The sequence below is a fragment of the Mirounga leonina genome, unplaced genomic scaffold (genome assembly GCF_011800145.1).
Source record: "Mirounga leonina isolate KUSES-001 unplaced genomic scaffold, KU_Mleo_1.0 Mir_175, whole genome shotgun sequence".
Lineage (NCBI taxonomy): Eukaryota > Metazoa > Chordata > Mammalia > Carnivora > Phocidae > Mirounga > Mirounga leonina.
Window position 1 is genome coordinate 30,932,392 of NW_023270453.1, and position 22,323 is coordinate 30,954,714.

The 22,323-nt window shown below is 42.8% G+C and overlaps 1 protein-coding gene across 1 annotated transcript in view; it reads left to right on the forward strand.

Moving 5' to 3' along the window:
- SNX29 (sorting nexin 29) overlaps nt 1-22,323 on the forward strand; it is a 497,051-nt gene that overhangs the window by 158,814 nt on the left and 315,914 nt on the right. The gene's annotated exons all lie outside the window — the stretch shown is intronic.

The following is a 22,323-nucleotide window of genomic DNA, read 5'->3' on the forward strand; positions in this document are numbered from 1 at the left end:
AAAATAAAATAATTTTAAAAATCGAAAAAAACCCTAAAGTACAAAACAGAACTTAGGGCGCCTGGGTGGCTCAGTTGTTGAGCGTCTGCCTTCGGCTCAGGTCATGATCCCAGGGTCCTGGGATCGAGTCCCACATCGGGCTCCCTGCTCGGCAGGAAGCCTGCTTCTCCCTCTCCCACTCCCCCTGCTTGTGTTCCTGCTCTCGCTGTCTCTCTCTCTGTCAAATAAATAAATAAAAAATCTTTAGTATATGTGCTGCCGAAGCGAGCACTAAATAAAAAATCTTTAAAAAACAAACAAACAAACAAAAAAACAAATAAAACAAAAACAGAACTTAGATCCTGGGTGTGTTTTGGTCTGCTTGTTATAAGAAGCTTGTTAGAAAAGTAGAAAGAAAAAGAAAAAAATATATAATATATAAAATTAAAAAATGGCTCTGTATCCAATAAAAATAAACAAACAAACAAAAAACAAAGACAAAACAAAAAGAAACAGACCCCAAAAGATGCTGGATCCTCTTTCCCCTAGAGCTGAAGCTTTGCATCACTCTCTGATCAGTAGACTTAGTGTGGGTGAGAGGTTTGTGTTGGTCTTCTGGGGGAGGAGCCTGCTGTTCTGATTCTCAGGTGGAATTGCCCTATCCACTCTTTTTCTTAATAAAAGAATAAACACACACATGTTGTACATAACTTTTTTTTCTGAGATATTGGAAAAATGGTTTCAGTCATGGTGATTCTTTAGCCCTAATTCCTTCTACATTTATTTCCCAAGAATAAAGACTGTATCCTATATTACTATAATATTATGATGCCTGAGAAGGTAAATCTACAATATTTAACATACAGCCTGATGTGGGGGAAAAAAGGCAAAATGAAAAATTAAATTTTCTTCCTACAACCTATCGACAAGTCCTTGAAACAGGCAGAGTGACACTCCTTTAGGAACTCAGCTGCCTCGATGTTAATACATTGCCAAGAGCAAGAGGCAATTTTAGCCCGACCCACAGGATCCTTTGAGTCTTGTTTAAGGTATAAAAAGTCTTTTAGGAACTTCCTTTATCTCTACCCCCAAGGTACATGTTGGTAGCCATCCCCCAAGCATATGACCCACTGATATACATCTGAAGGGTCTCATGATGAAGGTTTTATTAGATAGTTAAAAATGACCTTTTCCCAACAATAGCTAGCCCCCTCAAGGTCCTGGAAACCTTGCTTCCAAAATTCCTTAGAGACTTACGCACCTCTAACCCCTTGCCAACTTGGAAGTGTATAATGGGCCACTCCTCATGACCCTGGTGCAGCTCTTTCAGCCCACGGGTCCTGTCCCTGTGCTTTAATAAAATCACCTCTTTGCACCAAAGACATCTCAAGAATTTTTTCTTGGCCATCAGCTCCAGACCCCAACAACACTCCAAAATGACACCACTGCCCATAGTTCTATTCCTTTATTGTTCCTAAAAGGTCTTTTTTTTTTTTTTAAGTAATTACCCCCCTAGAGTCCGGTGCTAAATGAAGTGGATGCGTTCATTATCTTGGGTTGCTGTGTTGTCAGACCATCTTTGAGCATGAGTTCCATGCTGTGCAGTACATGCTGCATGTTGTGCACGGCCAAGTTCCTGCTTCTGAGGAGCTCCTGCCTACAAGCAGCCACATTATAAACAAAAGCAAGGAAGTTTTGGACCTCCTAGAGCTTCCTGCTGGTTGCTGTATTCCTGAGTTGCAATCGCCTTTATAACAAAAGGCATCCAGTTCCCTCCTGGACTTGAAGACCACCGTGCCTCATCAGCTTCCTGGAATGCACAGGATTTCATTCAGGTTTGGGCACTGACCTATATAAAGCCATCTTCAGAGCTTTCCAGGCACATTGTTCTGGCCTTCTGGAATTTTCTGGGAACCTGGAGGCCAGAGAACAGACACCGCTTATATTTAGTAGTGTCCTTCATAGTTTCTCAATAACTCATCCTCAAGGTGTGTGGAATTGAATATAGTAGAAAAATGTTTTCATCCAGTGGAGAAAACCAGCAGTGACAAGACAACTTGAAGGAGCCTCTTTGTGTGTGTTATTTTTTTTTATTATTTTTTGGTTTTGGTGTTTTTTCTTTTCTGCTCTGTCGACTTGCAGTCATTGTCTGTTCAGGGAAAATAATTGTGTTTCCTCAGAGATGTGTTTTAGTTGGCTACATCCTGTGGGCTGACTGTTCATGAAGGTGAATGTGCCTTTTTGAGCAGGCCAGTGAATGTTGTGCTGTAGTCACGAAACCATAAGCCGTCATGTAGGGAGGGCTGTTGGTATGAACCTGGACTTAAAATGCCGTGGTTGCCTAAGTTTTATATCCCATCTTTGCTTTGACCCTGAAATTTCTGTCCCACAGCTGTTTCTGGAATTGGTCGGAGTGCCAGTGTTTATGTGTAGTGGGGCTGGGAGGGGGTGTCTCAAACTGGAATTCCTACAGGGGCCAAGTGGATAATGGAAGTGAAGAAAGCAGGGCCTAGGAGAGAATAGGCAGTGGGGGGACCCTTTAGGACACTAGACAGCACTTGTCCTACCTGAAGGAGCAGCCGGCTACTTGTTGCCACCCATGCGCGGCCCCGAGAGCCCGTAGGCCCTCTGTGGTCACACACGGGCTTTTTTCCAAGATAAGTCGAAAACCTGGATCTTGGAGGAAATACCTTGATTTTTAATTTCTTGTATCTAATAAAACCGCATCGCACGTGCACACACACACACACCATCCATCCATCCATCCATCCATCCATCCATCCATCCCCACCCCCTAACCCCTGAGGGTCAACAGAGCAGGTCTTCCAGCCAGACAACCTTGTGTAGTAACCTTTGTCTTTCTCTCTCTCTTTCTGCTTCTCGGCCTCCATTGTTGTATTTTGTTGTTCCCTGTTAAATTTGGCTTTATTCATAGAGTCTCCATTTCCTGCCTGTGGTCTCAAGGGGCTGGGATTTGATGAGACTATTGTGACTTATTCAAGAGCCAAATTGAGTTTTCTCCTTGGTATTCAGATGCAGGATGTGTCTGCCTCCCAAGGCTTCAGCAGTGGCAATAGCTCCTCCACAGACCATCAAAATCCCAGACGCCGCACCACCTTCCTGAAGGAGGGGGCCGTTCTGGCACCCCCCCCCCCCACCCCCGCTTCCTCATAGGCAGGCTGCACAGTAATGGTGAGCACGCCCCCTCATGCCCAAATGCTGCTGGAAGTGTTGGCCAGGTTCAGCAACAGTGGTCCTGCTGGCCTTGGCACAAAGGAGGTAGGTAGGTTTCATGAATTGCAGCCCTCTGAACTATGATGTTTATCAAAGTAATAGTACGAGCTGGGCCATGTTCCTCTCAGATCCTATTTAATGTGCTGTATTTATATTTATAAAGCAACCTTTTCTGGCTTTTCAGCACCAATTATGAGTTATTTAACCCTTTCAACCCTACTTAGTGGGTTGTTACTGTAAACCCACGTTTTCATTGGTTGCAAGCCTGTTTTTTTTTTTTTTTTTTTTACACATCTTTTTACTTTGAAAAAATTTAAAAATTGCTGAAGAATTGCAAGAATAGTGGAAGGACTCCCGTGTACCTTTCAGCCAAATTAACTAGTTGTTAGCATTTTATCATATTTGAGGTAGATTTCTCTGTATCTACCTATAAAAACATTTTTCCTGATCATTTTTAAGTGCTGTGTTTCCTAAGAACAAGAGCATTTTCATAAATACCTATCGTGTGTTGGTAAAATTCAGGAAATATATCATTGATGTGATAGTATGTGATGCCCGCGTTCATATTTAACCAGTGAGGCCAATTAAGCCTTTTATGGCCATTTTCGTGGCCCAATCCAGAATCTGGTCCAGAATCTGGCATTGCATTGAACTCTTGCATCTGTTAAATCTCCCTTAATCTGGAGCCCTTCCACACTGTCTTTGTTTTTCATGACCTTGACTTGTGCATTCCTTTTCTGGCCAGTTGCTTTGTAGACCATCCCTCAGTCTGGGTTTGGCAGCTGTTGGTTCATGATTAGATTCAGGTTATGCATTTTTGACAGGACCTGAAGGGTTTTAAATCCAATTCCTCTTGGTCTAAGACAGGGACACTAACTGGCACATAGACTTACGGTCTGATGGAGGGCAGAGCTTGGTACTGAGAGGTGCCTGTGAAGGAGCTCTGGGGCCCTGGCCAGAACTTGGCTCACAGGTGGGTCTTGTTGGGCATGTGAGCTGGTTTTTTTGTTTGTTTGTTTTTCCTAAATTGTGAATCAGTGTTTTAAGACCTTAAAACTCGACAGAGAACTCCAGATTGTCAGCTGCTCTTGAACAGCTTGAAGATCTGTGACACTGGGGCCCCAGTCCCGTGTGCCTGTTGTTGAGTCATAGATGTCCCCTGCAGACATGTGCGCTCTCCTGTGACTCCTACCTTCCCATGATGTGTGATGGGTATTTGGTGTACGTTGCCTCTGCCTGCTTTCCTCCTGCATGTTACTCACCTGGCTCCTGTGGGTCTGCGATTCTGAGACCTCCAGAATAGCCCTGCAGTTAAGCTCTGTGTTCTGCTCCTGTACACGCTCAAGCATTCTTGTTGGGACCTTTTTCAGGGAACAGGTGGCCATTTCATAGCTGCTCCTTTTGCTCGTTCTTCCCTCTTGTGAGAGGTTGCCTTATTTGGCTCTATTTATTGTTATCCCCCTGCAGTGATACGGTTTGCATTCACTCTTTCTAAAGGTAGATTGTCACATGGAGGACCTTAGGGTGTCCTAAACTGGCTCCCCAGGAAGCCAAATTCAGTGAGATGCTCCTTCAGCTCCCAGTTCATGTGGGAAAGGCTCTATCTCTAGAGGGGCTGACACCAGCCTGGGGAAATCAGGCAAGTATTTTCTGAGGAGGTGAGGTTGAATTGGTGATTCATCCAATTAGCCTGGGGGACTAGGACTCTATATTGATGCCTGACGTCAAAATACTCCAGGGATGACTCGTGCATTATTGAAGGTCTTCCCTCTCCTTTCACTTCCGTGGAGAAAACCTTTTTTGGTTAGGAGACAATGATGATAGAGCTCCTATTTATAATTTATGAATAATGATAACAGAAAAGAACAGCTAACATTTATGTAGTACTTATTTACCAGACACTTGATAGATAGTTGCATTTATACACACACACACACACACACACACACTTATTTTAATTGTGCCTGTAATTTCTGAAGCAGGTATTTCTATTCTCCCATTTTATAGGTGATAAACCAGGGGCCAGAGAGGTAAGTGACTTGCCCAAGGTCACACAGGCAGAGCCAGCATTCATGTTAGGCCTGTTGGACCTCAAAGCAAACCCTTAAATGACCTAAAGGACAGAACTGAGCAGTAAGCTGCCTTAAGTCAGTGCCCTAAAGAAGTAACTCGAAAGAGTTTTGAGTGAGTGTAAATGACAGTCAAGTATGATTCGGCTATTAAGTTTGGAACCTTGTGATTTTCCTTTTGTGCTCAGGATATTTCGGGTGTGTGTCATCTGCAATTAATTACCTTTATGAGTTGCTGGAGTTGTTTGGGCTGTTTCCCTGGCTCTGGATATGAAATGTGGGGGCCAGTGTGCCATTCTGAGTGAAATTTACCAGGTGGCTAATGAGATGGGGCTTATAAAAGAAAGAGTGAAATGGTGGGAACAGGGAGCGAGCACTAAAAATCAAACAAGCTTTTTACTCTCACCTCCTTCTCCAGGTGGCAGATGAGAAATCACACAGCTCGAGTCAGAGAACAGTCAAGGAGAAATGCAGACTTCGGGAATTTGGGCCCCCTTGGTTATCCTGGCCCTGTCTTACTAGAGAAAAATGCCTGGAAAGACAGAAGTAGATTTCTTTCTTTCTTTCTGATTTTATTCATTTGATAGAAAGCAGAGAGAGAGCACACAAATGGTGGAAAGGGGCAGAGGGAGAAGCAGGCTCCTCACTGAGCAAGGAGCCAGACGCGGGGCTTGATCCCAGGACCCTGAGATCATGACCTGAGCCAAAGGCAGATGCTCAACCCACTAAGCCACCCAGCCACCCCAGTAGTCAGATTTCTTGTGCACAGTAAGGGACCACTGCTTTCTGAACCGCATTAGGGGGAGCATGATGGTGCCTCGGTGGGCTTTCACTCGGATTGGATTGTGCTGGGAGAGTGCAGGGTAGCGAGTGGTTCTTGGGCTCAGGTGTGTCCCAGAAGTGACCTGGAAGCTGGTTAAAATGCAGATTCCAGGCCTACTCCAGAGTGCAAATGTTGAGTTCTGCAGCAGGGCCTGGGAATCTGCTTTGAGGTCATTTTTTTTTTTTTTTTAAACTTCTGAATATGTTTGTTTGCTAGGGACAGAACATTATTCTCCATAATGCATACAGTCATCCCAATCAGATAAGTTACATTTTTACCATCTAGTCCTTTCTTCACATTCAGTCTTACCCTGATTTCCCAGTAATGGCCTTTCTTGTAAAATGATTGATTCCAGAATGACTTGTTGAATGTAATGTCTTCGGTCTGGAACAGTTTTTTCCCTGGACTTCTGTGACCTTGGCAGTTCTGAAGACGATCTGTCAGTTTATTTTGCAGAATGCCGCTTGGTTGGTTGGCTTGTTGTTTCTGAGATGAGCTTTCAGTCCATGCATCTTGGTTATTAACATCACCGAGGCACTGCATGCTCCTCTCCGAGCATCCTAGCAGGTGGTGCATGGCTTCAATTTGTCCCATTACTGATGATGGGAATTGTGATCCCTTGATCACTGTGGTGTCTGCCACCCTTCTGTGCTGGGAACAACTTCCCCCTTTGTGGTTGTTCAGTGTTTTGTGGATTGGTAGTTGGAGTCTATGTAAATATCTCATTATGCATTAAACTTTCCACTTACTTATTGCCAGGTTCATGGATTTCTGTTTTATTCAGTGGCTCATCATCCATTACTATCATCCTTTTGATAGTCTGATTGTCCTGGATTTGTCCAGAGGCACAGTTGGCTTCTGTGTCCTTTTGAAATGACCCCGTGAGTTCACATGGACACCCAGAATTCCAGTGCAACTCCACACTGTTGACCTCCAGTCTTCTCACTTTATGTATTTGTTCCTCCCTTCTCTGAAGCAAGAACCCTGGCTCCCGGTGTCTGCATGTTTAGGTATTTATTTACTTTTGAGATTCCAGAGTTTTTATTTCTACTTATTTTTTTACTTTAAGTTTTTACTTTAATTCCAGTTAACATACAGTGTAATAGTTACTGTTCAGATGTGCAGGATAGTGATTCAACACTTCCATACATCCCCCTGTGCTCATCATGACAAGGGCGCTCCTCAGTCCCCATCACCCGTTTCACCCATCCCCCACCCACCCACCTCCCCTCTGGTGACCATCACTTCTCTATAGTTAAGAATGTTTCTTGCTTTGACTCTTTGCTCTCTCTCTCTCTCTCTCTCTGTTTCTCGCATTTGTTTCTCTTTGCTTATTTGTTTCTTAAATTCCATGTGAGTGAAATCATGTGGTATTTGTCTTTCTCTGACTTATTTTGCTTAGCATTACACTCTCTAGCTCCATCCCCATCGTTGCAAATAGCAAGATTTCATTCTTTTTTACGGCTGAATAATATTCCATTGTATATCCATCCCACACCCTCTTTATCCATTCATCAATTGATGGATACTTGGGGTGCTTCTATCTATTGGTTGTTCTAAGTAAAGCTACTGTAAACATAGGGGTGTATTATCCCTTTGAATTAGTGTTTTTGTATTCTTTGGGTAAATACCCAGTAGGGTTATTCCTGGATCTTAAGGTAGTTCTATTTTTTTTTTTTTTTTTAAAGATTTATTTATTTGTCAGGGAGGGAGGGAGGGAGGGAGAGGGAGTGGCAGGCAGAGAGAGAAGCAGGTTCCCTGCTGAACAAGGAGCCCGATGCGGGACTCAATCCCAGGACCCTGGGATCATGACCCGAGCCAAAGGCAGACGCTTAATGGAGTGAGCCACTCAGGCGTCCCAAGGTAGTTCTATTTTTAACTTTTTGAGGAACCTCCGTACTGTTGCCCAGAGTGGCTGCACCAGTTTGTATTCCCACTAACAGTGCAAGAGGGTTCCCCTCTCACCCACATCTGTTGTTTCTTGTGTTGTTAATTTTAGCCATTCTGACTGGTGTGAGGTGGTATCTCATTGTGGATTTGATTTGCATTTCCCTGATAAGTGATGATTATCTTTTCATGTGTCTGTTGGCTGTCTGGATGTCTTCTTTGGCAAAATGTCTGTTCATGTCTTCTGCCTGTTTTTTAATTGAATTACGTTGTTTTTGGGTGTTGAATTTAATAAGTTCTTTATATTGGATACTATTTTTTTGTGCCAGTACCATACTGTTTTGATTACTAGAGCTTTGTAATACAGCCTGAAGTCCAGAATTATGATGCTTCCAGCTTGCTTTACTTGTTCAAGGTTGCTTGGGGTATTCGGGGTCTTTTGTGGTTCCATACAAATTTTTGGATTGTTGGTTCTCGTTCTGTGAAAAATGCTGGAGGTATTTTTTTTTTTTTTTTAAGATTTTATTATTTATTTATTTATTTGACAGAAAGAGAGATAGCGAGAGCAGGAACACAAGCCGGCGGGGGGGTGGTGGTGGGTGGAGAGGGAGAAGCAGGCTTCTGGCCGAGGAGGGAGCCCAATGTGGGACCTGATCCTAGGACCCTGGGATTATGGCCTGAGCCGAAGGTAGACGCTTAGCGACTGAGCCACCCAGGCACCCTATGCTGGAGGTATTTTGATAGGGATTGCATTAAATGTGTAGGTTGCTTTGGGTAGTATAGACATTTGAGTAATACTTGTTCTTCCAATCCATGAGCATGGAATGTCTTTCCATTTCTTTATGTATTCAATTTCTTTTATCCATGTTTTATAGTTTTCAGAGTACATGTCTTTAATCTCTTTGATAAGGTTTTTTCCTAGGTATCTTACTATTTTTGGTGCAATGACAAATGGAATTGTTTTGTTAATTTCTCATTCTGCCACTTCATTATTGGTGTATAGAAATGCAACAGATTCTGTCCATTAATTTTTGTATCCTGCGACTTCAATTTGTTTATTGGTTCTAGCTGTTTTTTAGTGGAGTCTTTGATTTCTTTTTGTTTCTGATTGCTGTGGCTAGGACTTCCAGTATTATGTTGAATAAAAGTGGTGAGAGCAGACATCCCTGTCTTGTTCCTGACCTTAGAGGAAAAGCTCCATTTTTTCCCCATTAAGGATGATGTTAGTTTCGGGTTTTTAAAAATTTTTTTATTGTTATGTTAATCACCATACATTACATCATTAGTTTTTGATGTTGCTTGCGTATAACACCCAGTGCTCCATGCAGAGCGTGCCCTCTTTAATACCCATCACCAGGCTAACCCATCCTCCCACCCCCCCTCCCTCTAGAACCCTCAGTTTGTTTTTCAGAGTCCATCGTCTCTCGTGGTTCGTCTCCCCCTCCGATTCCCCCCCTTCATTCTTCCCCTCCTGCTATCTTCTTCTTCTTCTTCTTTTTTTTTAACATATATTGTATTATTTGTTTCAGAGGTACAGATCTGTGATTCAACAGTCTTGCACAATTCACAGTGCTCACCATAGCACATACCCTCCCCAATGTCTAACACCCAGCCACCCCATCCCTCCCACTCCAGCAACCCTCAGTTTGTTTCCTGAGATTAAGAATTCCTCATATCAGTGAGGTCATATGATACATGTCTTTCTCTGATTGACTTATTTCGCTCAGCATAACACCCTCCAGTTCCATCCACGTAGTTGCAAATGGCAAGCTCTCATTCCTTTTGATGGCTGCATAATATTCTATTGTGTGTGTGTGTGTGTGTGTGTGTATATCTATATCTTTGTTTATTGGTTCTAGCTGTTTTTTAGTGGAGTCTTTGATTTCTTTTTGTTTCTGATTGCTGTGGCTAGGACTTCCAGTATTATGTTGAATAAAAGTGGTGAGAGCAGACATCCCTGTCTTGTTCCTAACCTTAGAGGAAAAACTCCATTTCTAGATATATATATATATATCCCACATCTTCTTTATCCATTCATCTGTCGATGGACATCTTGGCTCTTTCCACAGTTTGGCTATTGTGGACATTGCTGCTGTAAACATGGGGGATGTGCTTATTTGTTTCTTTGGAAACACGTACCCCTTTGGATCCCTGCATTTGTATTTTTGGGGTAAATACCCAGTAGTGCAGTTGCTGGGTCGTATGGTAGCTCTATTTTCAACTTTTTGAGGAACCTCCATACTGTTTTCCAGAGTGGTTGCACCAGCTTGCATTCCCACCAACAGTGTAGGAGGGTTCCCCTTTCTCCGCATCCCCGCCAACATCTGTCATTTCCTGACTTGTTAATTTTAGCCATTCTGACTGGTGTGAGGTGATACCTCATTGAGGTTTTGATTTGGATTTTCCTGATGCCGAGCGATGTTGAGCACTTTTTCATGAGTCTTTTGGCCATTTGGATGTCTTCTTTGGACAGAAGTCTGTTCATGTCTTCTGCCCATTTCTTGATTGGATCCTTTGTTCTTTGGGTGTTGAGCTTAAGAAGTTCTTTATAGATTTTGGATACTAGCCCTTTATCTGATATGTCATTTGCAAATGTCTTCTCCCATAGGTCCAGGTTTTTGATAAATGGCCATTATTATGTTGAGGTATACTCCCTCTAAACCTATTTTGTTGAGGGTTTTTATCATGAATGGATATTGTATTATGTTAAATGCTTTTTCTGCATCTATTGAAATGATCCTGTGCTTCTTATCCTTTTTCCTATTGATGTGATGTATTCCACTGATCTGTGAAATTGAACCACCCTTGCTTCTCAGGAATAAATCCCCCCTTGATTGTGGTCAATAATTTGTTAAATGTATTGTTGAATTTGGTTTGCTAGTATTTTATTGAGTATTTGCATCTATGTTCACCAGGGATATTGGCCTGTGGGTGGTGTTTTGTTTTGTTTTGTTTTTTGTGTGTGGTGTTTTTAGTGTCTTTATCTTGTTTTGGTATCAGAGTAATGCTGGCCTCATAGAGTGAATTTGTAAGTTTCCCTTCCTTTTCTGTTTCTTGGAATACTTTAAAAGAGTAGCATTCTTTAAATATTTGGTAGAATTCGCCTGTGAAGCCATCTGGTCCTGGACTTTTGTTTTTTGGAAGCTTTTTTTTTTTTTTTTTAATTGACTCAATTTCTTTGTTGGTATTGGTCTGTTCACATTTTCTAGTTCTTCTGGTTTCAGTTTTGGTAGTTTATATGTTTGTAGGAATTTATCCATTTCTTCCAGGTTGTCCAGTTTGTTGGCATATAGTTTTTCATGGTATTCTCTTATGATTGTTTGTATTTCTGTGATGTTGGTTGTTTCTTCTCTCTCATTGTGATTTTATTTGAGTCTTTATTGTTCTTGATAAGTCTTGCTAGAATTTATCATTTCATTGATTTTTTTTTTCAACGAATCAGCTCTTGGTTTCATTGATCTGTTCTCTTGTTTGTTTAGTTTATCATTTATTTCTGCTCTAATATTTATTATTTCCTTCTGGTGATTTTATGTTCTTTTTCTAGTTTCTCCAGGTAATAAGGTTAAGTTTTTTGAGATTTTTCTTGTTTCTTGAGGTCAGCCTGTATTGCTGTATACTTCCCTCTTAGAATCACTTCGGCTGCATCCGAGAGAGATTTTGGACCATTTTAATTTTCATTTGTTTCTGTGGACTTTTTAAATTCTATTTCCTGGTTGATCTGTTCATTGTGTAATAGCATGTTATTTAACCTCATGTTTTGGTGGTCTTTCCCAATTTTTTTCTTGTGGTTGACTGTGAGTTTCATAGTGTTGTGGTCAGAAAATAGGCATGGTGTTACCGACCTTCTTGAAGTTGTTGAGGTTTATTTTGTGAGATAATACATGATCTGTTCTGGAGAATGTTCCATGTGCACTTACAAAGAATGTGTATTTTGCTGTTTGAGGATGGAATGTTTAGAAGATGTCTATTAAATCCATCTGTTGCAGTGTGTCATTCAAAGCCACTGTTAACTTGTTGATGTTCTTTTTAGATGACCTGTCCATTCTTGTGAGAAGGGTGTTAAAGTCCCCTATTATTATTGTTATTATCAATTAGTTTCTTCATGTTTGTTATTAACTATTTTAAGTATTTAGGAGCTCCTATGTTGGGTGCATAAATAATTAAAATTGTTAGATCCTCTTGTTGGATTGTCCCCTTTATTATAATAGAGTGTCCTTCTTTGTTATAGTCTTTGTTTTAAAGTCTATTTTCACTGACATAAGTATTGCTACTATGGCTTTCTTTTGACATCCATTTGCATGATAAAAGTTTCTCCATTCTCTCCCTTTCCATCTGCAGGTATCTTTAGGTCTAAAATGGCTTTCCATCTGCAGGTATCTTTAGGTCTAAAATGGTTCTCTTGTAGGCAGCATATAGCTGGGTCTTGTTTGTTTGTTTTTTAATCTGTTCTGTTTTAATTGGAGCATTTAGTCCATTTACATTAAAGCAAGTATTGATAGATATGTGTTGCCATTTTATTATTTGTTTTGTCGTTGTTTCTAAAGATTTTTTCTGATGCTTTCTTGTTGCCCTCTCTTCCAAGGTTTGCTGATTTTTCTTTAGTGATATATTTGGGTTTCTGTCTTTCTTATTCTTGGCATATTTATTAGTGGTTTTTGATTCATGGTTACCATTAGGTTTGTGTATAATGTCTTGTGTGTATAGTAGTCTGTATTAAGTTGATGGTTATTTACCTTTGAACCCATTCTTTTCTACTCTCCTCCCCACATTTTAGCTATGTGGTTAAATTTTATGTCTATTTTTTGTGGGTTCCTTGCTTGATTTTTTTTTTTAACAGAAATACTCATTTTTCCTGCTTTTGTGTTTCCTACTCTATACTGTCACTTTTCATCTCTCCTTTGCACTCAAAGAGTCCCTTTTAATATTTCTTGCAAGGCTGGTTCAGTGGTCATGAACTCTTTTAGTTTTCATCTGGGAAGCTCTTCATCTCTCCTTCTATTCTAAATGATAGCCTTGCTGGACAGAGTATTCCTGGCTGCAGATTTTTCCCATTCAGCACCTTGAATATATCATGCCCCTGCCTTCTGGCCTGCCAAGTTTCTGTTAAGAAATTTCATGCTAGCCTTATGGGTTTTCCCTTGTAAGTTAATATCTTGTTGCCTCTAAATTTTTTTCTTTATCACTATATTTTGCAAATATAATTACAATATATCTTGGTATTCTGACTCTGTTGGGGGTTCTCTGTGCTTCCTGGATCTGGTATCTGTTTCCTTCCCCAGAGGAGGGAAGTTTTCAGCTCTTGTTTCTTCAAATTTTCTGTCCCCATTTCTCTATCTTCTTCTTCTGGGACTCAGATAATATAAACATTATTAGGTTTGATGGAGTCTTTGAGTTCCCTAAGTCTATCCTTGTTTTGCATAATTCTTTTCTCTGTTTTGTTTGGCTTGAGTACTTTCCATTACTTTGTCTTCTAGGTCATTAATTCATTCCTCTGCCTGGGCTGTGTGGCTGGGGGCACACAGCTGGGTCCAATGCAGTGGTAGTGCGTAGGGGCAGCTGTGCACCTGGTTGGCTTGTTGGGGCACCTGGGTGGCTTTAACAAAGTTTGCCCTGAGTCCAGGGCAAGGCCAGCAGGCTTGAAGTGGGTGAGTCCTTGGAGAACTTGTGGGTGTGGTGCACCACTAGGGGGTTAGGTAGCAAGTGTCTGTGCACCTCACCTCCTGCAGGTGTCTCTGCTTGTATGCTGGCAGATGGGGGAGGAAAATGGCAGCTGCTAGCTCCCTCATTTTCAGAGCAGTCCCCCCACAGGCTCAGAAGTCCATATGAACAGATGCCTCCTTTTTGCCCCCTGTGTTGTATAAACTGCTGTGGTTAGGTTGTGTTTCTGCCCAGGCTGCTGTCTCTTTAAGGGCAGCTTCCTGGCTATCACTTGACCTCCAGGCTCAGTCAAGGCTGAGTCAGCTGAACTCCAAAACAAACTCTGGGAATTCAGCCTTTATGGTTTGTAAACCCCAAAGTTGCAGGGCATTAGTCTTCCCTGTGTGGGGGTTTGTTTTTCTGCTCTCTCTGCTCATGCAGCTCCCTCCTTCCTGCAGACTCCCTTCCTCTGCCTTTCTCACCTCTCAGATGCAGTTTGTTGTCTGTATTTAGTGGTGAAGTTTGTTCTGCCAGTCCTGGGGTCACTCTCCCGTTTACTGATTTGGATGTGGATGATATATAGGTCAAAACATGGGACAGGGTGAGCTCAGGGTCCTCATGCATACTCTACCATCTCAGGATATCAGGCTATATTTAGTTACTTCATCATTGCCCCTATATGTAACTGGTTTCCAGTGGCTTTGGCAGGATTGGTTCAGGAAGAGCAGGGCTGGGAGATACCTTCTTTCTGATTAAGCTCCTCCAACTGATTCTCCTATAGGGATCCTCTATCCTCTGACCACCTTGGAAGAACTCTGGCCTGTTGCAGACTGTGGACTTTGGAGTTGCCTAGATACCAATCTTGTTTCCATGCCTGGGTGACCTCGGCTAATCTCCAACCCTGCTGAGCTTCCCTTTCCTCATTTGGTCAAGTTTGGACAATAGTAATACTAGTATTTTGAAAGGACTGAAACAAGAGAAAGAGGATTTCCTCAAGATCTTACAGTCTAGATGGGGGTGATGAGCACAGGCTAGGGGTATTAACATATTTTACTTGTTGGGAGGGAAGCTTCTCTAGGGTATGGTGGGAGCAGAAGAGGGGGGTGGTCACAAACCCCTGGTGGTGGAGGAAGGGCTTCAGAGAGAACATGCCTTTGAAGAGACTGCTGTAAAACTTGGGGGTGTTTACCAGGACAGATGGGAGAGTTGTGGAGAGAGGGTCAGATCAGCCTTGGGAAGGCGCAGGTGTCGGGAGGAGCCTGGCTGGTGTGGGTGACAGTGATGAGCTGATGGCCAAATCCCAGAGCTGGCTGGGGTTCTTTGTGGCTGGTGATCTGATAGTTTTTCCCCCTCCCTTTGTATTAGCGGGTAGTGGTATTTCCTTGAGTTTGGAGAGTTCTTTATATATATTTAGATACAAGTCTTCTGTTGTCTGTATGATTTATAAGTATTTTCTCCCAGTCTGCAGTTTGTCTTTTCATGCTCTTGACAATGTCTTTTGCAGAGCAAATCTGGTTTAACATTTTTTTTCTATTACAAATCATGCTTTTGATGTTAAATCTAAGAACTGTGTGCCTAACCCAGTTTAGGCATGCAGACTTTCTGAAATGTTTTGCATTTATCTGTCATACAGTTTGGGTTAATATTTGTATAAGGTGTGAGGTATCAGTTGAAGTTGACTTTTCTGCTTATGGATGTGCACCTGTTCTGAAACCAAGTGTTGAAGAGACCATCCTTTCTCCTGAGTTGTCTTTGTACTGTAGTCAGAAGTTACCTGGCCAGGGGTGCCTGGCTGGCTCAGTCAGTGGAGCATGTGACTCTTGGTCTCAGGGTTATAAGTTTGAGTCCCATGTTGGGTGTACAGATTACTTAAAATCTTAAAAAAAAAAAAAAAAAAAGTTAGCCAGATTTGTGAGTTTATTTCTGGACTCTTGGTTCTGTTCTGTTGGTCTGTGTCATTTTGCAATACTCCATTCCTTGACTGCTGTACCTTTATAGAAAGTCTTAAAATTGGGTAGTATGAGTCCTCCAAAATTGTGCTTCTATTTCAAAATGATTTTGGTTATTGTAGTTTCTTTGCCTTTCCATACAAATTTTAGAATCAGCTAATGCATATCTATGGAAAAAAGCCTGGGATTTTGATTGGGCTTGCATGAAATCTATGGATCAGTTTAATTGACATCCTATTTTGAGTCTGCCAATCCATGAACCTGATAGTTCTTGCATATGTAGTTACATTTTGATTTCTTTCATCAGTGTTTTATAGTTTTCAGTATCCATATCCTGCACATTTTTTATTGGATTTACACCTATGTGTTTCACCTTCTGGAGCTATGATGGATAACTCTTACGATTTTGCTTTTTAATTGTTTATTGGTAATGTGTGGAAATACAGTTTTTGCATCTGACCTTTAAAAACTCATTCTTAGAGATTTTTATAGATTCTTGGGATTTTATGTGTAGAAAATCCTGTCACCTGCTAGTAGGGGACAGTTTAGTTCTTCCTTTCCTATCTGGATGCCCTCTTTTTGGCCTTAGTGCACTGGATAGAACTTCTACTTCTGTGCTCAGTGGGAGTGTTGAGAGCAACTTCCTTGACTTGTTCTCCAACTTCTGGGAAACCAGTCTTTCACCACTAAGTGTGATGCAAATGGAGGTGTTCTTCCCTGCCCGCCCCCACGCCCCCCGTGTTAGATCTAACCTTACTCTTTTTTTTTTTTTTAATTTTTTAAAAAAGATTTATTTGTCCGAGAGAGAGAGTGCGAGCACACAAGCAGGGGGAGGGGCGGAGGGAGAGGGAGAAGCAGGTTCCCCACTGAGCAGGGAGCCCCATATGGGGCTCCATCCCAGGACCATGGGATCATGACCTGAGCTGAAAGGAAGACACTTAACCAACTGAGCCACACAGGCGTCCTGATCTAACCTTACTCTTACATTCCTCCACACTCCCCCCTGCCCCTGCCCCAGTTCACTGATAAAGTATATTGATGGAAAACTTGAAAATGTCTCCTAATTCCATCATTTCAGATATGAACACTGCTAACGTTGTTTATATATTCCTACGTAAATTGACAGCAAACTGTACATAAGGGGCTATGGTAGGTCAGCTACCTTTGTATTCTGCTGCTTTCACATAATGGTACGTTACAAATGTTCCTCCACATGAAATATGCATACTTCTCTCAGCTGTGACAACTCCAGAGTATCTTGTTGTAGGTGGATGCACCGTAATTTATCCACTCCCCTACCTGGCATTTAGTTTGTAACCAGTTCCTTTCCAATATATTCACTGCATCCTCATGTATGTGTTATGAGACTTCTCCTCATTTATAGACTTTGGCTTCCTGGAAGTGGAGTTGGTGGGTCAGAAGGTGTCCTGTTCTTGAGGCTGTTGATTCCTATTTCCTAAAATTCACCTCGGACCAGCCACTTCCACTCGTGAGATGTGTGGTGTGATGGGTGGCAGAGGTTTGTACTATGCGACTCTTGGAGAGTCATTCCCCTCTGAGCAAAGCTAGTTGGTCGGGAGAGACCTGTTCACATTTGCCCAGGAGTCGAGCCAGCCAAAGGAATCTGCAGACCCATGCTTACCAGCCCTCATTGTTCAGTGCGATCTTGCAGGGCTTTGAGTTGTCAACTGTGTACATGTGCTTAATTAATTCCCTAAAGGTATATGGAACAATGTGAGACCTTGGAATTAAGGGCTATGGGTTTGAATCTCAGGTTTGACTCCCTGGGCCACTGCTTTTCCATCTGCAAAACGGGTACAGTAAAACCAGCCTCCTGAGGTACTGGTGACCATGTGTGTGACAGAGTCAAAGAACAAGGACTTGGAGATGTTTACTTGTGAATTGTGACCCTGCCTTGAACCCTGTGATTCTGGGTGGGGGTGGGGTGCGCTGCTTAACCTCTAGCAGACTCCGTTTCTTCATCTGTAAAATGAAAGGAAATAAAATTTGGGGATAAGACCAACCCTTCCTGCAGGGTTGCAGTGCAGACTACACAGAACCTGTGTGCACCATCCCTGACATGGAGTCCCCCATGCAGAGGCAGACCCTGATGCGTCATAGATGGAAGAGAGGCTTGCCTACTAAATGTGTAGGCATCTTTGGAGTGAGGCACAGCTTTTACCTCTAGGAAGTCTTGGCCCTAAGCTGCTTTTCCCTTCTTAGCTACCATGGAGGAATTTCAAGGAAAGCCTAAAGCTCCCAAGTGCCCACCTCTGCCACAGTCCACACGGGCCACATTTTTCTAAGAAAAACTTCGTTCTTTGCCACTAAAATTGGTCTCCCAGTCTTAGGGGGTTGTGTCCAATCTGAAAAAGCAGCATTTCACCAACTGTATTAGCCAGTGTGCATGAATACATCGAAGGCTCTGGGAAGCTCTGGGGCGGTGAGGGGCGGGGGAGAGAATGAAGGTGTTCAGCGCATCTCTCCCTGACTGTGTCTACCTGTAATCCCCATCGTCCTCTTTCCACAGCCTTTTGTCACCCCCTCGAATGCAGTTTAGGAAGTGCACTTTAAAATACCTTGTCTGTATACCTTTATTTTAAAGCAAAGATTCTCTGCCCCAGATTTTGGTCACTGCACCAGCCTCATGGTTTGGGCCACACCTGTGTCCCACCTGCATTATTCTCTTTTCAGTGTTCTTTCAGTCCATTTTTGAAAGGCTTTGAACTTCTTTTCAAAAGAGTCTTTATATCATAGCAATATATGGAAAATCAGTTTCTAAAAAATCTAGAAGAGTATCTCAGTGTTTAAAAAAAATAAAAAGATTGGTAAACCTCTAAAATGATCTTGGGAATATACCACATTTGGAAGATTCTGTTTAAGTTCATTCGCTGTGTGTGTTTCTCCTCTTTGATGGAACTGTGAGGAAGTTAGCTCCCACTGCCCTTGAGAGTGGAGAGCACTGGAAAAGTACTCAAGGGTGAGTGGGGGAGGGGGATTCCTGCAAATTTATCTCGGTGAGGTTGGTTTCTTGCTGCAGTTGCTTGGGCCATGACAGACCGGGTCTGCCTGACAGAACCTTTCCCCATTCCTCCTTGTTCTGTGGTTTTCTCATCATTGCCCTTGTGATGGCTGAAGGTACCCCTAGTTACTTGGAGGCAGATGGGTGAGTTACAGCTGAAAGACCAGATTCTTGGAGAGGTGCTAGCCTTGGTAGGTGGATCACTGACTGGTCCCAAATGGGGTGAGAAGCGCCCAGCTGCATCTGGAGCAGGAATGATTACGCTCTGGTGGACAGGGAGAAAGCGGTCGGACCCTTAGGACTTGCTGGTGGCCCATGTTAATGGAAGGTCTGAGTATAGGCAGTTCTTAGCAACAATAGCATCCCTGCCCCCAAACTTTCTAGATGGTTTTTTAGATGGTCGGTCAGGGTTTGTTATTAAATCAACTCTGTTGGTTACAAAAACAACTAGATGAGGTAGGGTGATCTTCAGCTGAGCTGTGTCCTCCTAGAACGAAAGAAGGGGAAAATCCTATGAAATGGAGAAGAGGGAGTTGCTCTAAGGTCTTAATGGACAGGGTGACAAACACCTGTTGTGTCCTTGATCAGCGCTGTCCTCCTCACAGGCTCACCACGCAGGAGTTGCCAGTGTAGATGGGGTGGAGGTGCCTCCCCCCATACAGGTGATGGGGTGGCCTGCTCCATAGCAGCTTCAACTTTCCTCAGCATTTCCTTAGTAAGTTCTTTAAGGCTTAAAAAAAAAAATACTTAAGAGACTAGATAGTGAAAGTGTTTTTTGCCTGCAAGCATAACTTTGCTATAGAAGATGAGGGAACATAGCAACCACAAGAGAAAGAGGCCAAAAGTAAAAGCCGTATGACCTTATCGCTCAGAGGAGTCTGTGGGGTACTACCCGTGTGCACCGCCATCATCATACTCCCTCATGTGCGTGCACACATACACGCTGGGGGGGGGGGGTGTAGCAAAGAGGTGAGGCCCCCTGGCTCTGAAGACACACTGCCTGTGAGCTGATGTGCCCAGAGCCCTGCTCAGGCTTTGGTCTTCCCTGCTTACTTGGCCCCTTACCTGTTGAGGCTGATGGGTACCTGGTGGTGGGACCTGTGGTGGCTTGAAGGACCTTGTGGGGGGTGGGGAATGAGCGAGCCTGCACCACCCTTCCCGTATTTTTCACGTACTCAGAGGGCCTCGAGCCTTTTTGTAGTCAGGATTCATTTAGGTAACTAATGCATTCTATTATCTCATGAGGTGTCATATAAAAAAGCATTTTTAATTTGCTAATCATAATAGACCTGTGTAATAAGAATGATGGACTCTCTATGGCTCTTCTAGCTCCCAATTAACGTCCTGTCAGCTGGTTGCAAATTAGTTGTCCAGAGCCTGGGAATTACTTTCTTGGCCTGCTGATGTGCTTTCTTTTTTTTTTTTTAAAGTTTATTTTTGTTAGCAATCTCTACACCCAGTGTGGGGCTTGAACTCATGACCCCAAGATCAAGAGTCGCATGCTCTTCCGAATGAGCCAGCCAGGTGCCCCAGTAATGTGTTAAGTTTTAAAAAACAACAACAACAACAACAAACACAACTTGGTGGTGGGGCAGGAGCTCCCTGGTTTTCATAGCCTCCTGCCCCCTACTCCCTCTTAGTCCTGGTTGGTTCTGCTTCTTGGCCTAGCCTGTGGACTGTAGTGGCCATCTAAGCCTGTATTCCATCTTAAGAGAGGCACAGCAGGAGAGGATGCTTAGGAGCCTCAGTGAAAGCAGTGGGCTGGACGGAACTACACACACGTTCACACGCATGCATGTGTGCGCATACACACTCACATGCACACAGGTTGCGCCCATATCAGACTCCTGGTTTTGCTTTTTGCTCCACTGGGGAGACGGGGCCAGGGGCATAAAATCTCTCAGTATGATCTTTGCAACTTCATGTGAATCTGTAATTACTTAAAAAAAAAAAAAAATTGAACCAAAAGGGCCTCATCAGGTGTTTTGAGTTTCATTCATAAACAAATCTAGTAGCCTGAAAGTGTTAACTGCCCACAAAAGGCAAACAAGCTCATAGGTACAAAATTGTCTGGGATGAATTTATGGCGCCCAGAGGTGCTCGTCCAGTGGCTTGATGTACTCTGCGCTTTCCCTTCACCTCGTTTGAGATCACTTTATATTAAAAACCTTGGTTTTAATCTATCACATCTAATTTTGCACATTCTGCCATGTGGAAGGTGCTCTGCCATGAACCCTAGTTAAATGAGGCCATAAAGAAATGCAGATAAATTGCTTTCCTTAGTTTTCAGGTCCTATGTGACTTGAATTCACACGTGGAGATGAGGAGTAGGTTGGGATGAGTGACAAGACTCTGCCGAGAGAATCCAAGAAAACACGCTGTATGATCCACGTGTATCGGGGAATGTTTCCCTTCCCCAAACCTTTCCGGGACTTGTCAGTTGCTTAGCTTCAGACGTTTGCTATTCATATCACAGATGGAGGAAGTTGCAGACACCTTTACAAACATCCGTGAGAGGCTGTCTAGGAGGAGGGAGGGGGGTGATGAAGGGACTCTTCTGTGGTTCTCTCTCTAGAGCTTCCGAGATGAATGTAGCCTTCTCAAGTGACACCTAAGTATATATGCTAGACTCTGCAGTTGGTGATGTTCTTTCTGCCAAAAGTACAGAAAAGCAAAATAGCAAACACAGGGCTGAAGTGTAGTCAGATGCATGGAAAACAATACCTATGATGGGCAGTCGGAAGTTTATACCCGGAGTAAATGTGTGGCGCACATCCGTACCAAGGAGTGGCATTCACATCCATAAATAGGGGAGTTAGAAACTGCCTGTGTGGTGAATTGTTAAAGGAGACAACCCAGTTGCGGAAAAACTTATAATACCCGGTTTCACAAAGTAACCTATATTTGAGTGTATTGGGTTTGTAGTGACTATATGAGTGTAGAGGAAGGCTTGACATGTATACACTGGGTTTTCACCACTGGTTACCATGAGGAAGGGGGGTGAGTGGAACAGTGAACAAAGGGAAAAAGACTTCAAACAAAAAAATGAAAGGAGTGTGAGAAATGTTTCATCCAGGGAAAATAGATTTACTTTGTGTGTGTGTGTGCGTGTGTGCATGCTTAGAGAGATGATAGCATAACTATAAAAATGTAACTGGGATTGATTTCAAGGTGTTGGGCTTTCAGCTGACTTTTACATTCCTGCTTAAATGTCCTCTGATTGAGTATTTTGTGATGAGCATTTACATTTTTATAAAAGAAACCCAGTCTTAAAGCTGTATTCATATTGAGGAAATGTTCTCTCATATTTAAAGGCACTCAGGCTCAAGACCTTTGGGTGGGAGGAGGAGTAGAGTCAGAAAATGTGGAAGAGGCAACTCTCCCTGGGGCGCTGATGACAAACCAAGTTCAAGTCCCAAAGGAGATGGAGAAAAGCTCTTCTGGGCCTTGGGGACAGAGCGACCTGGGTTTGTGTATTGGAAATGTCCATTTCTTATGACCTTGACCTTGGCCATGTGACCTTAGTCACAGACTTTATCTGTGTCCCAATTTTTCTTTGTAAATTGAGGAGAATACTATTGGGTCATTGTGCCTAATACATGACAGGCATTTAAACATTTTCCCAATGAATGAAGAATGAACGAATGCTTGCTTGATTCAGCGAAGTCACTTAGGTAAAGTCTGAGCTATGTGACACTCAAGAACTGGTAGTTTTCTCCTTCT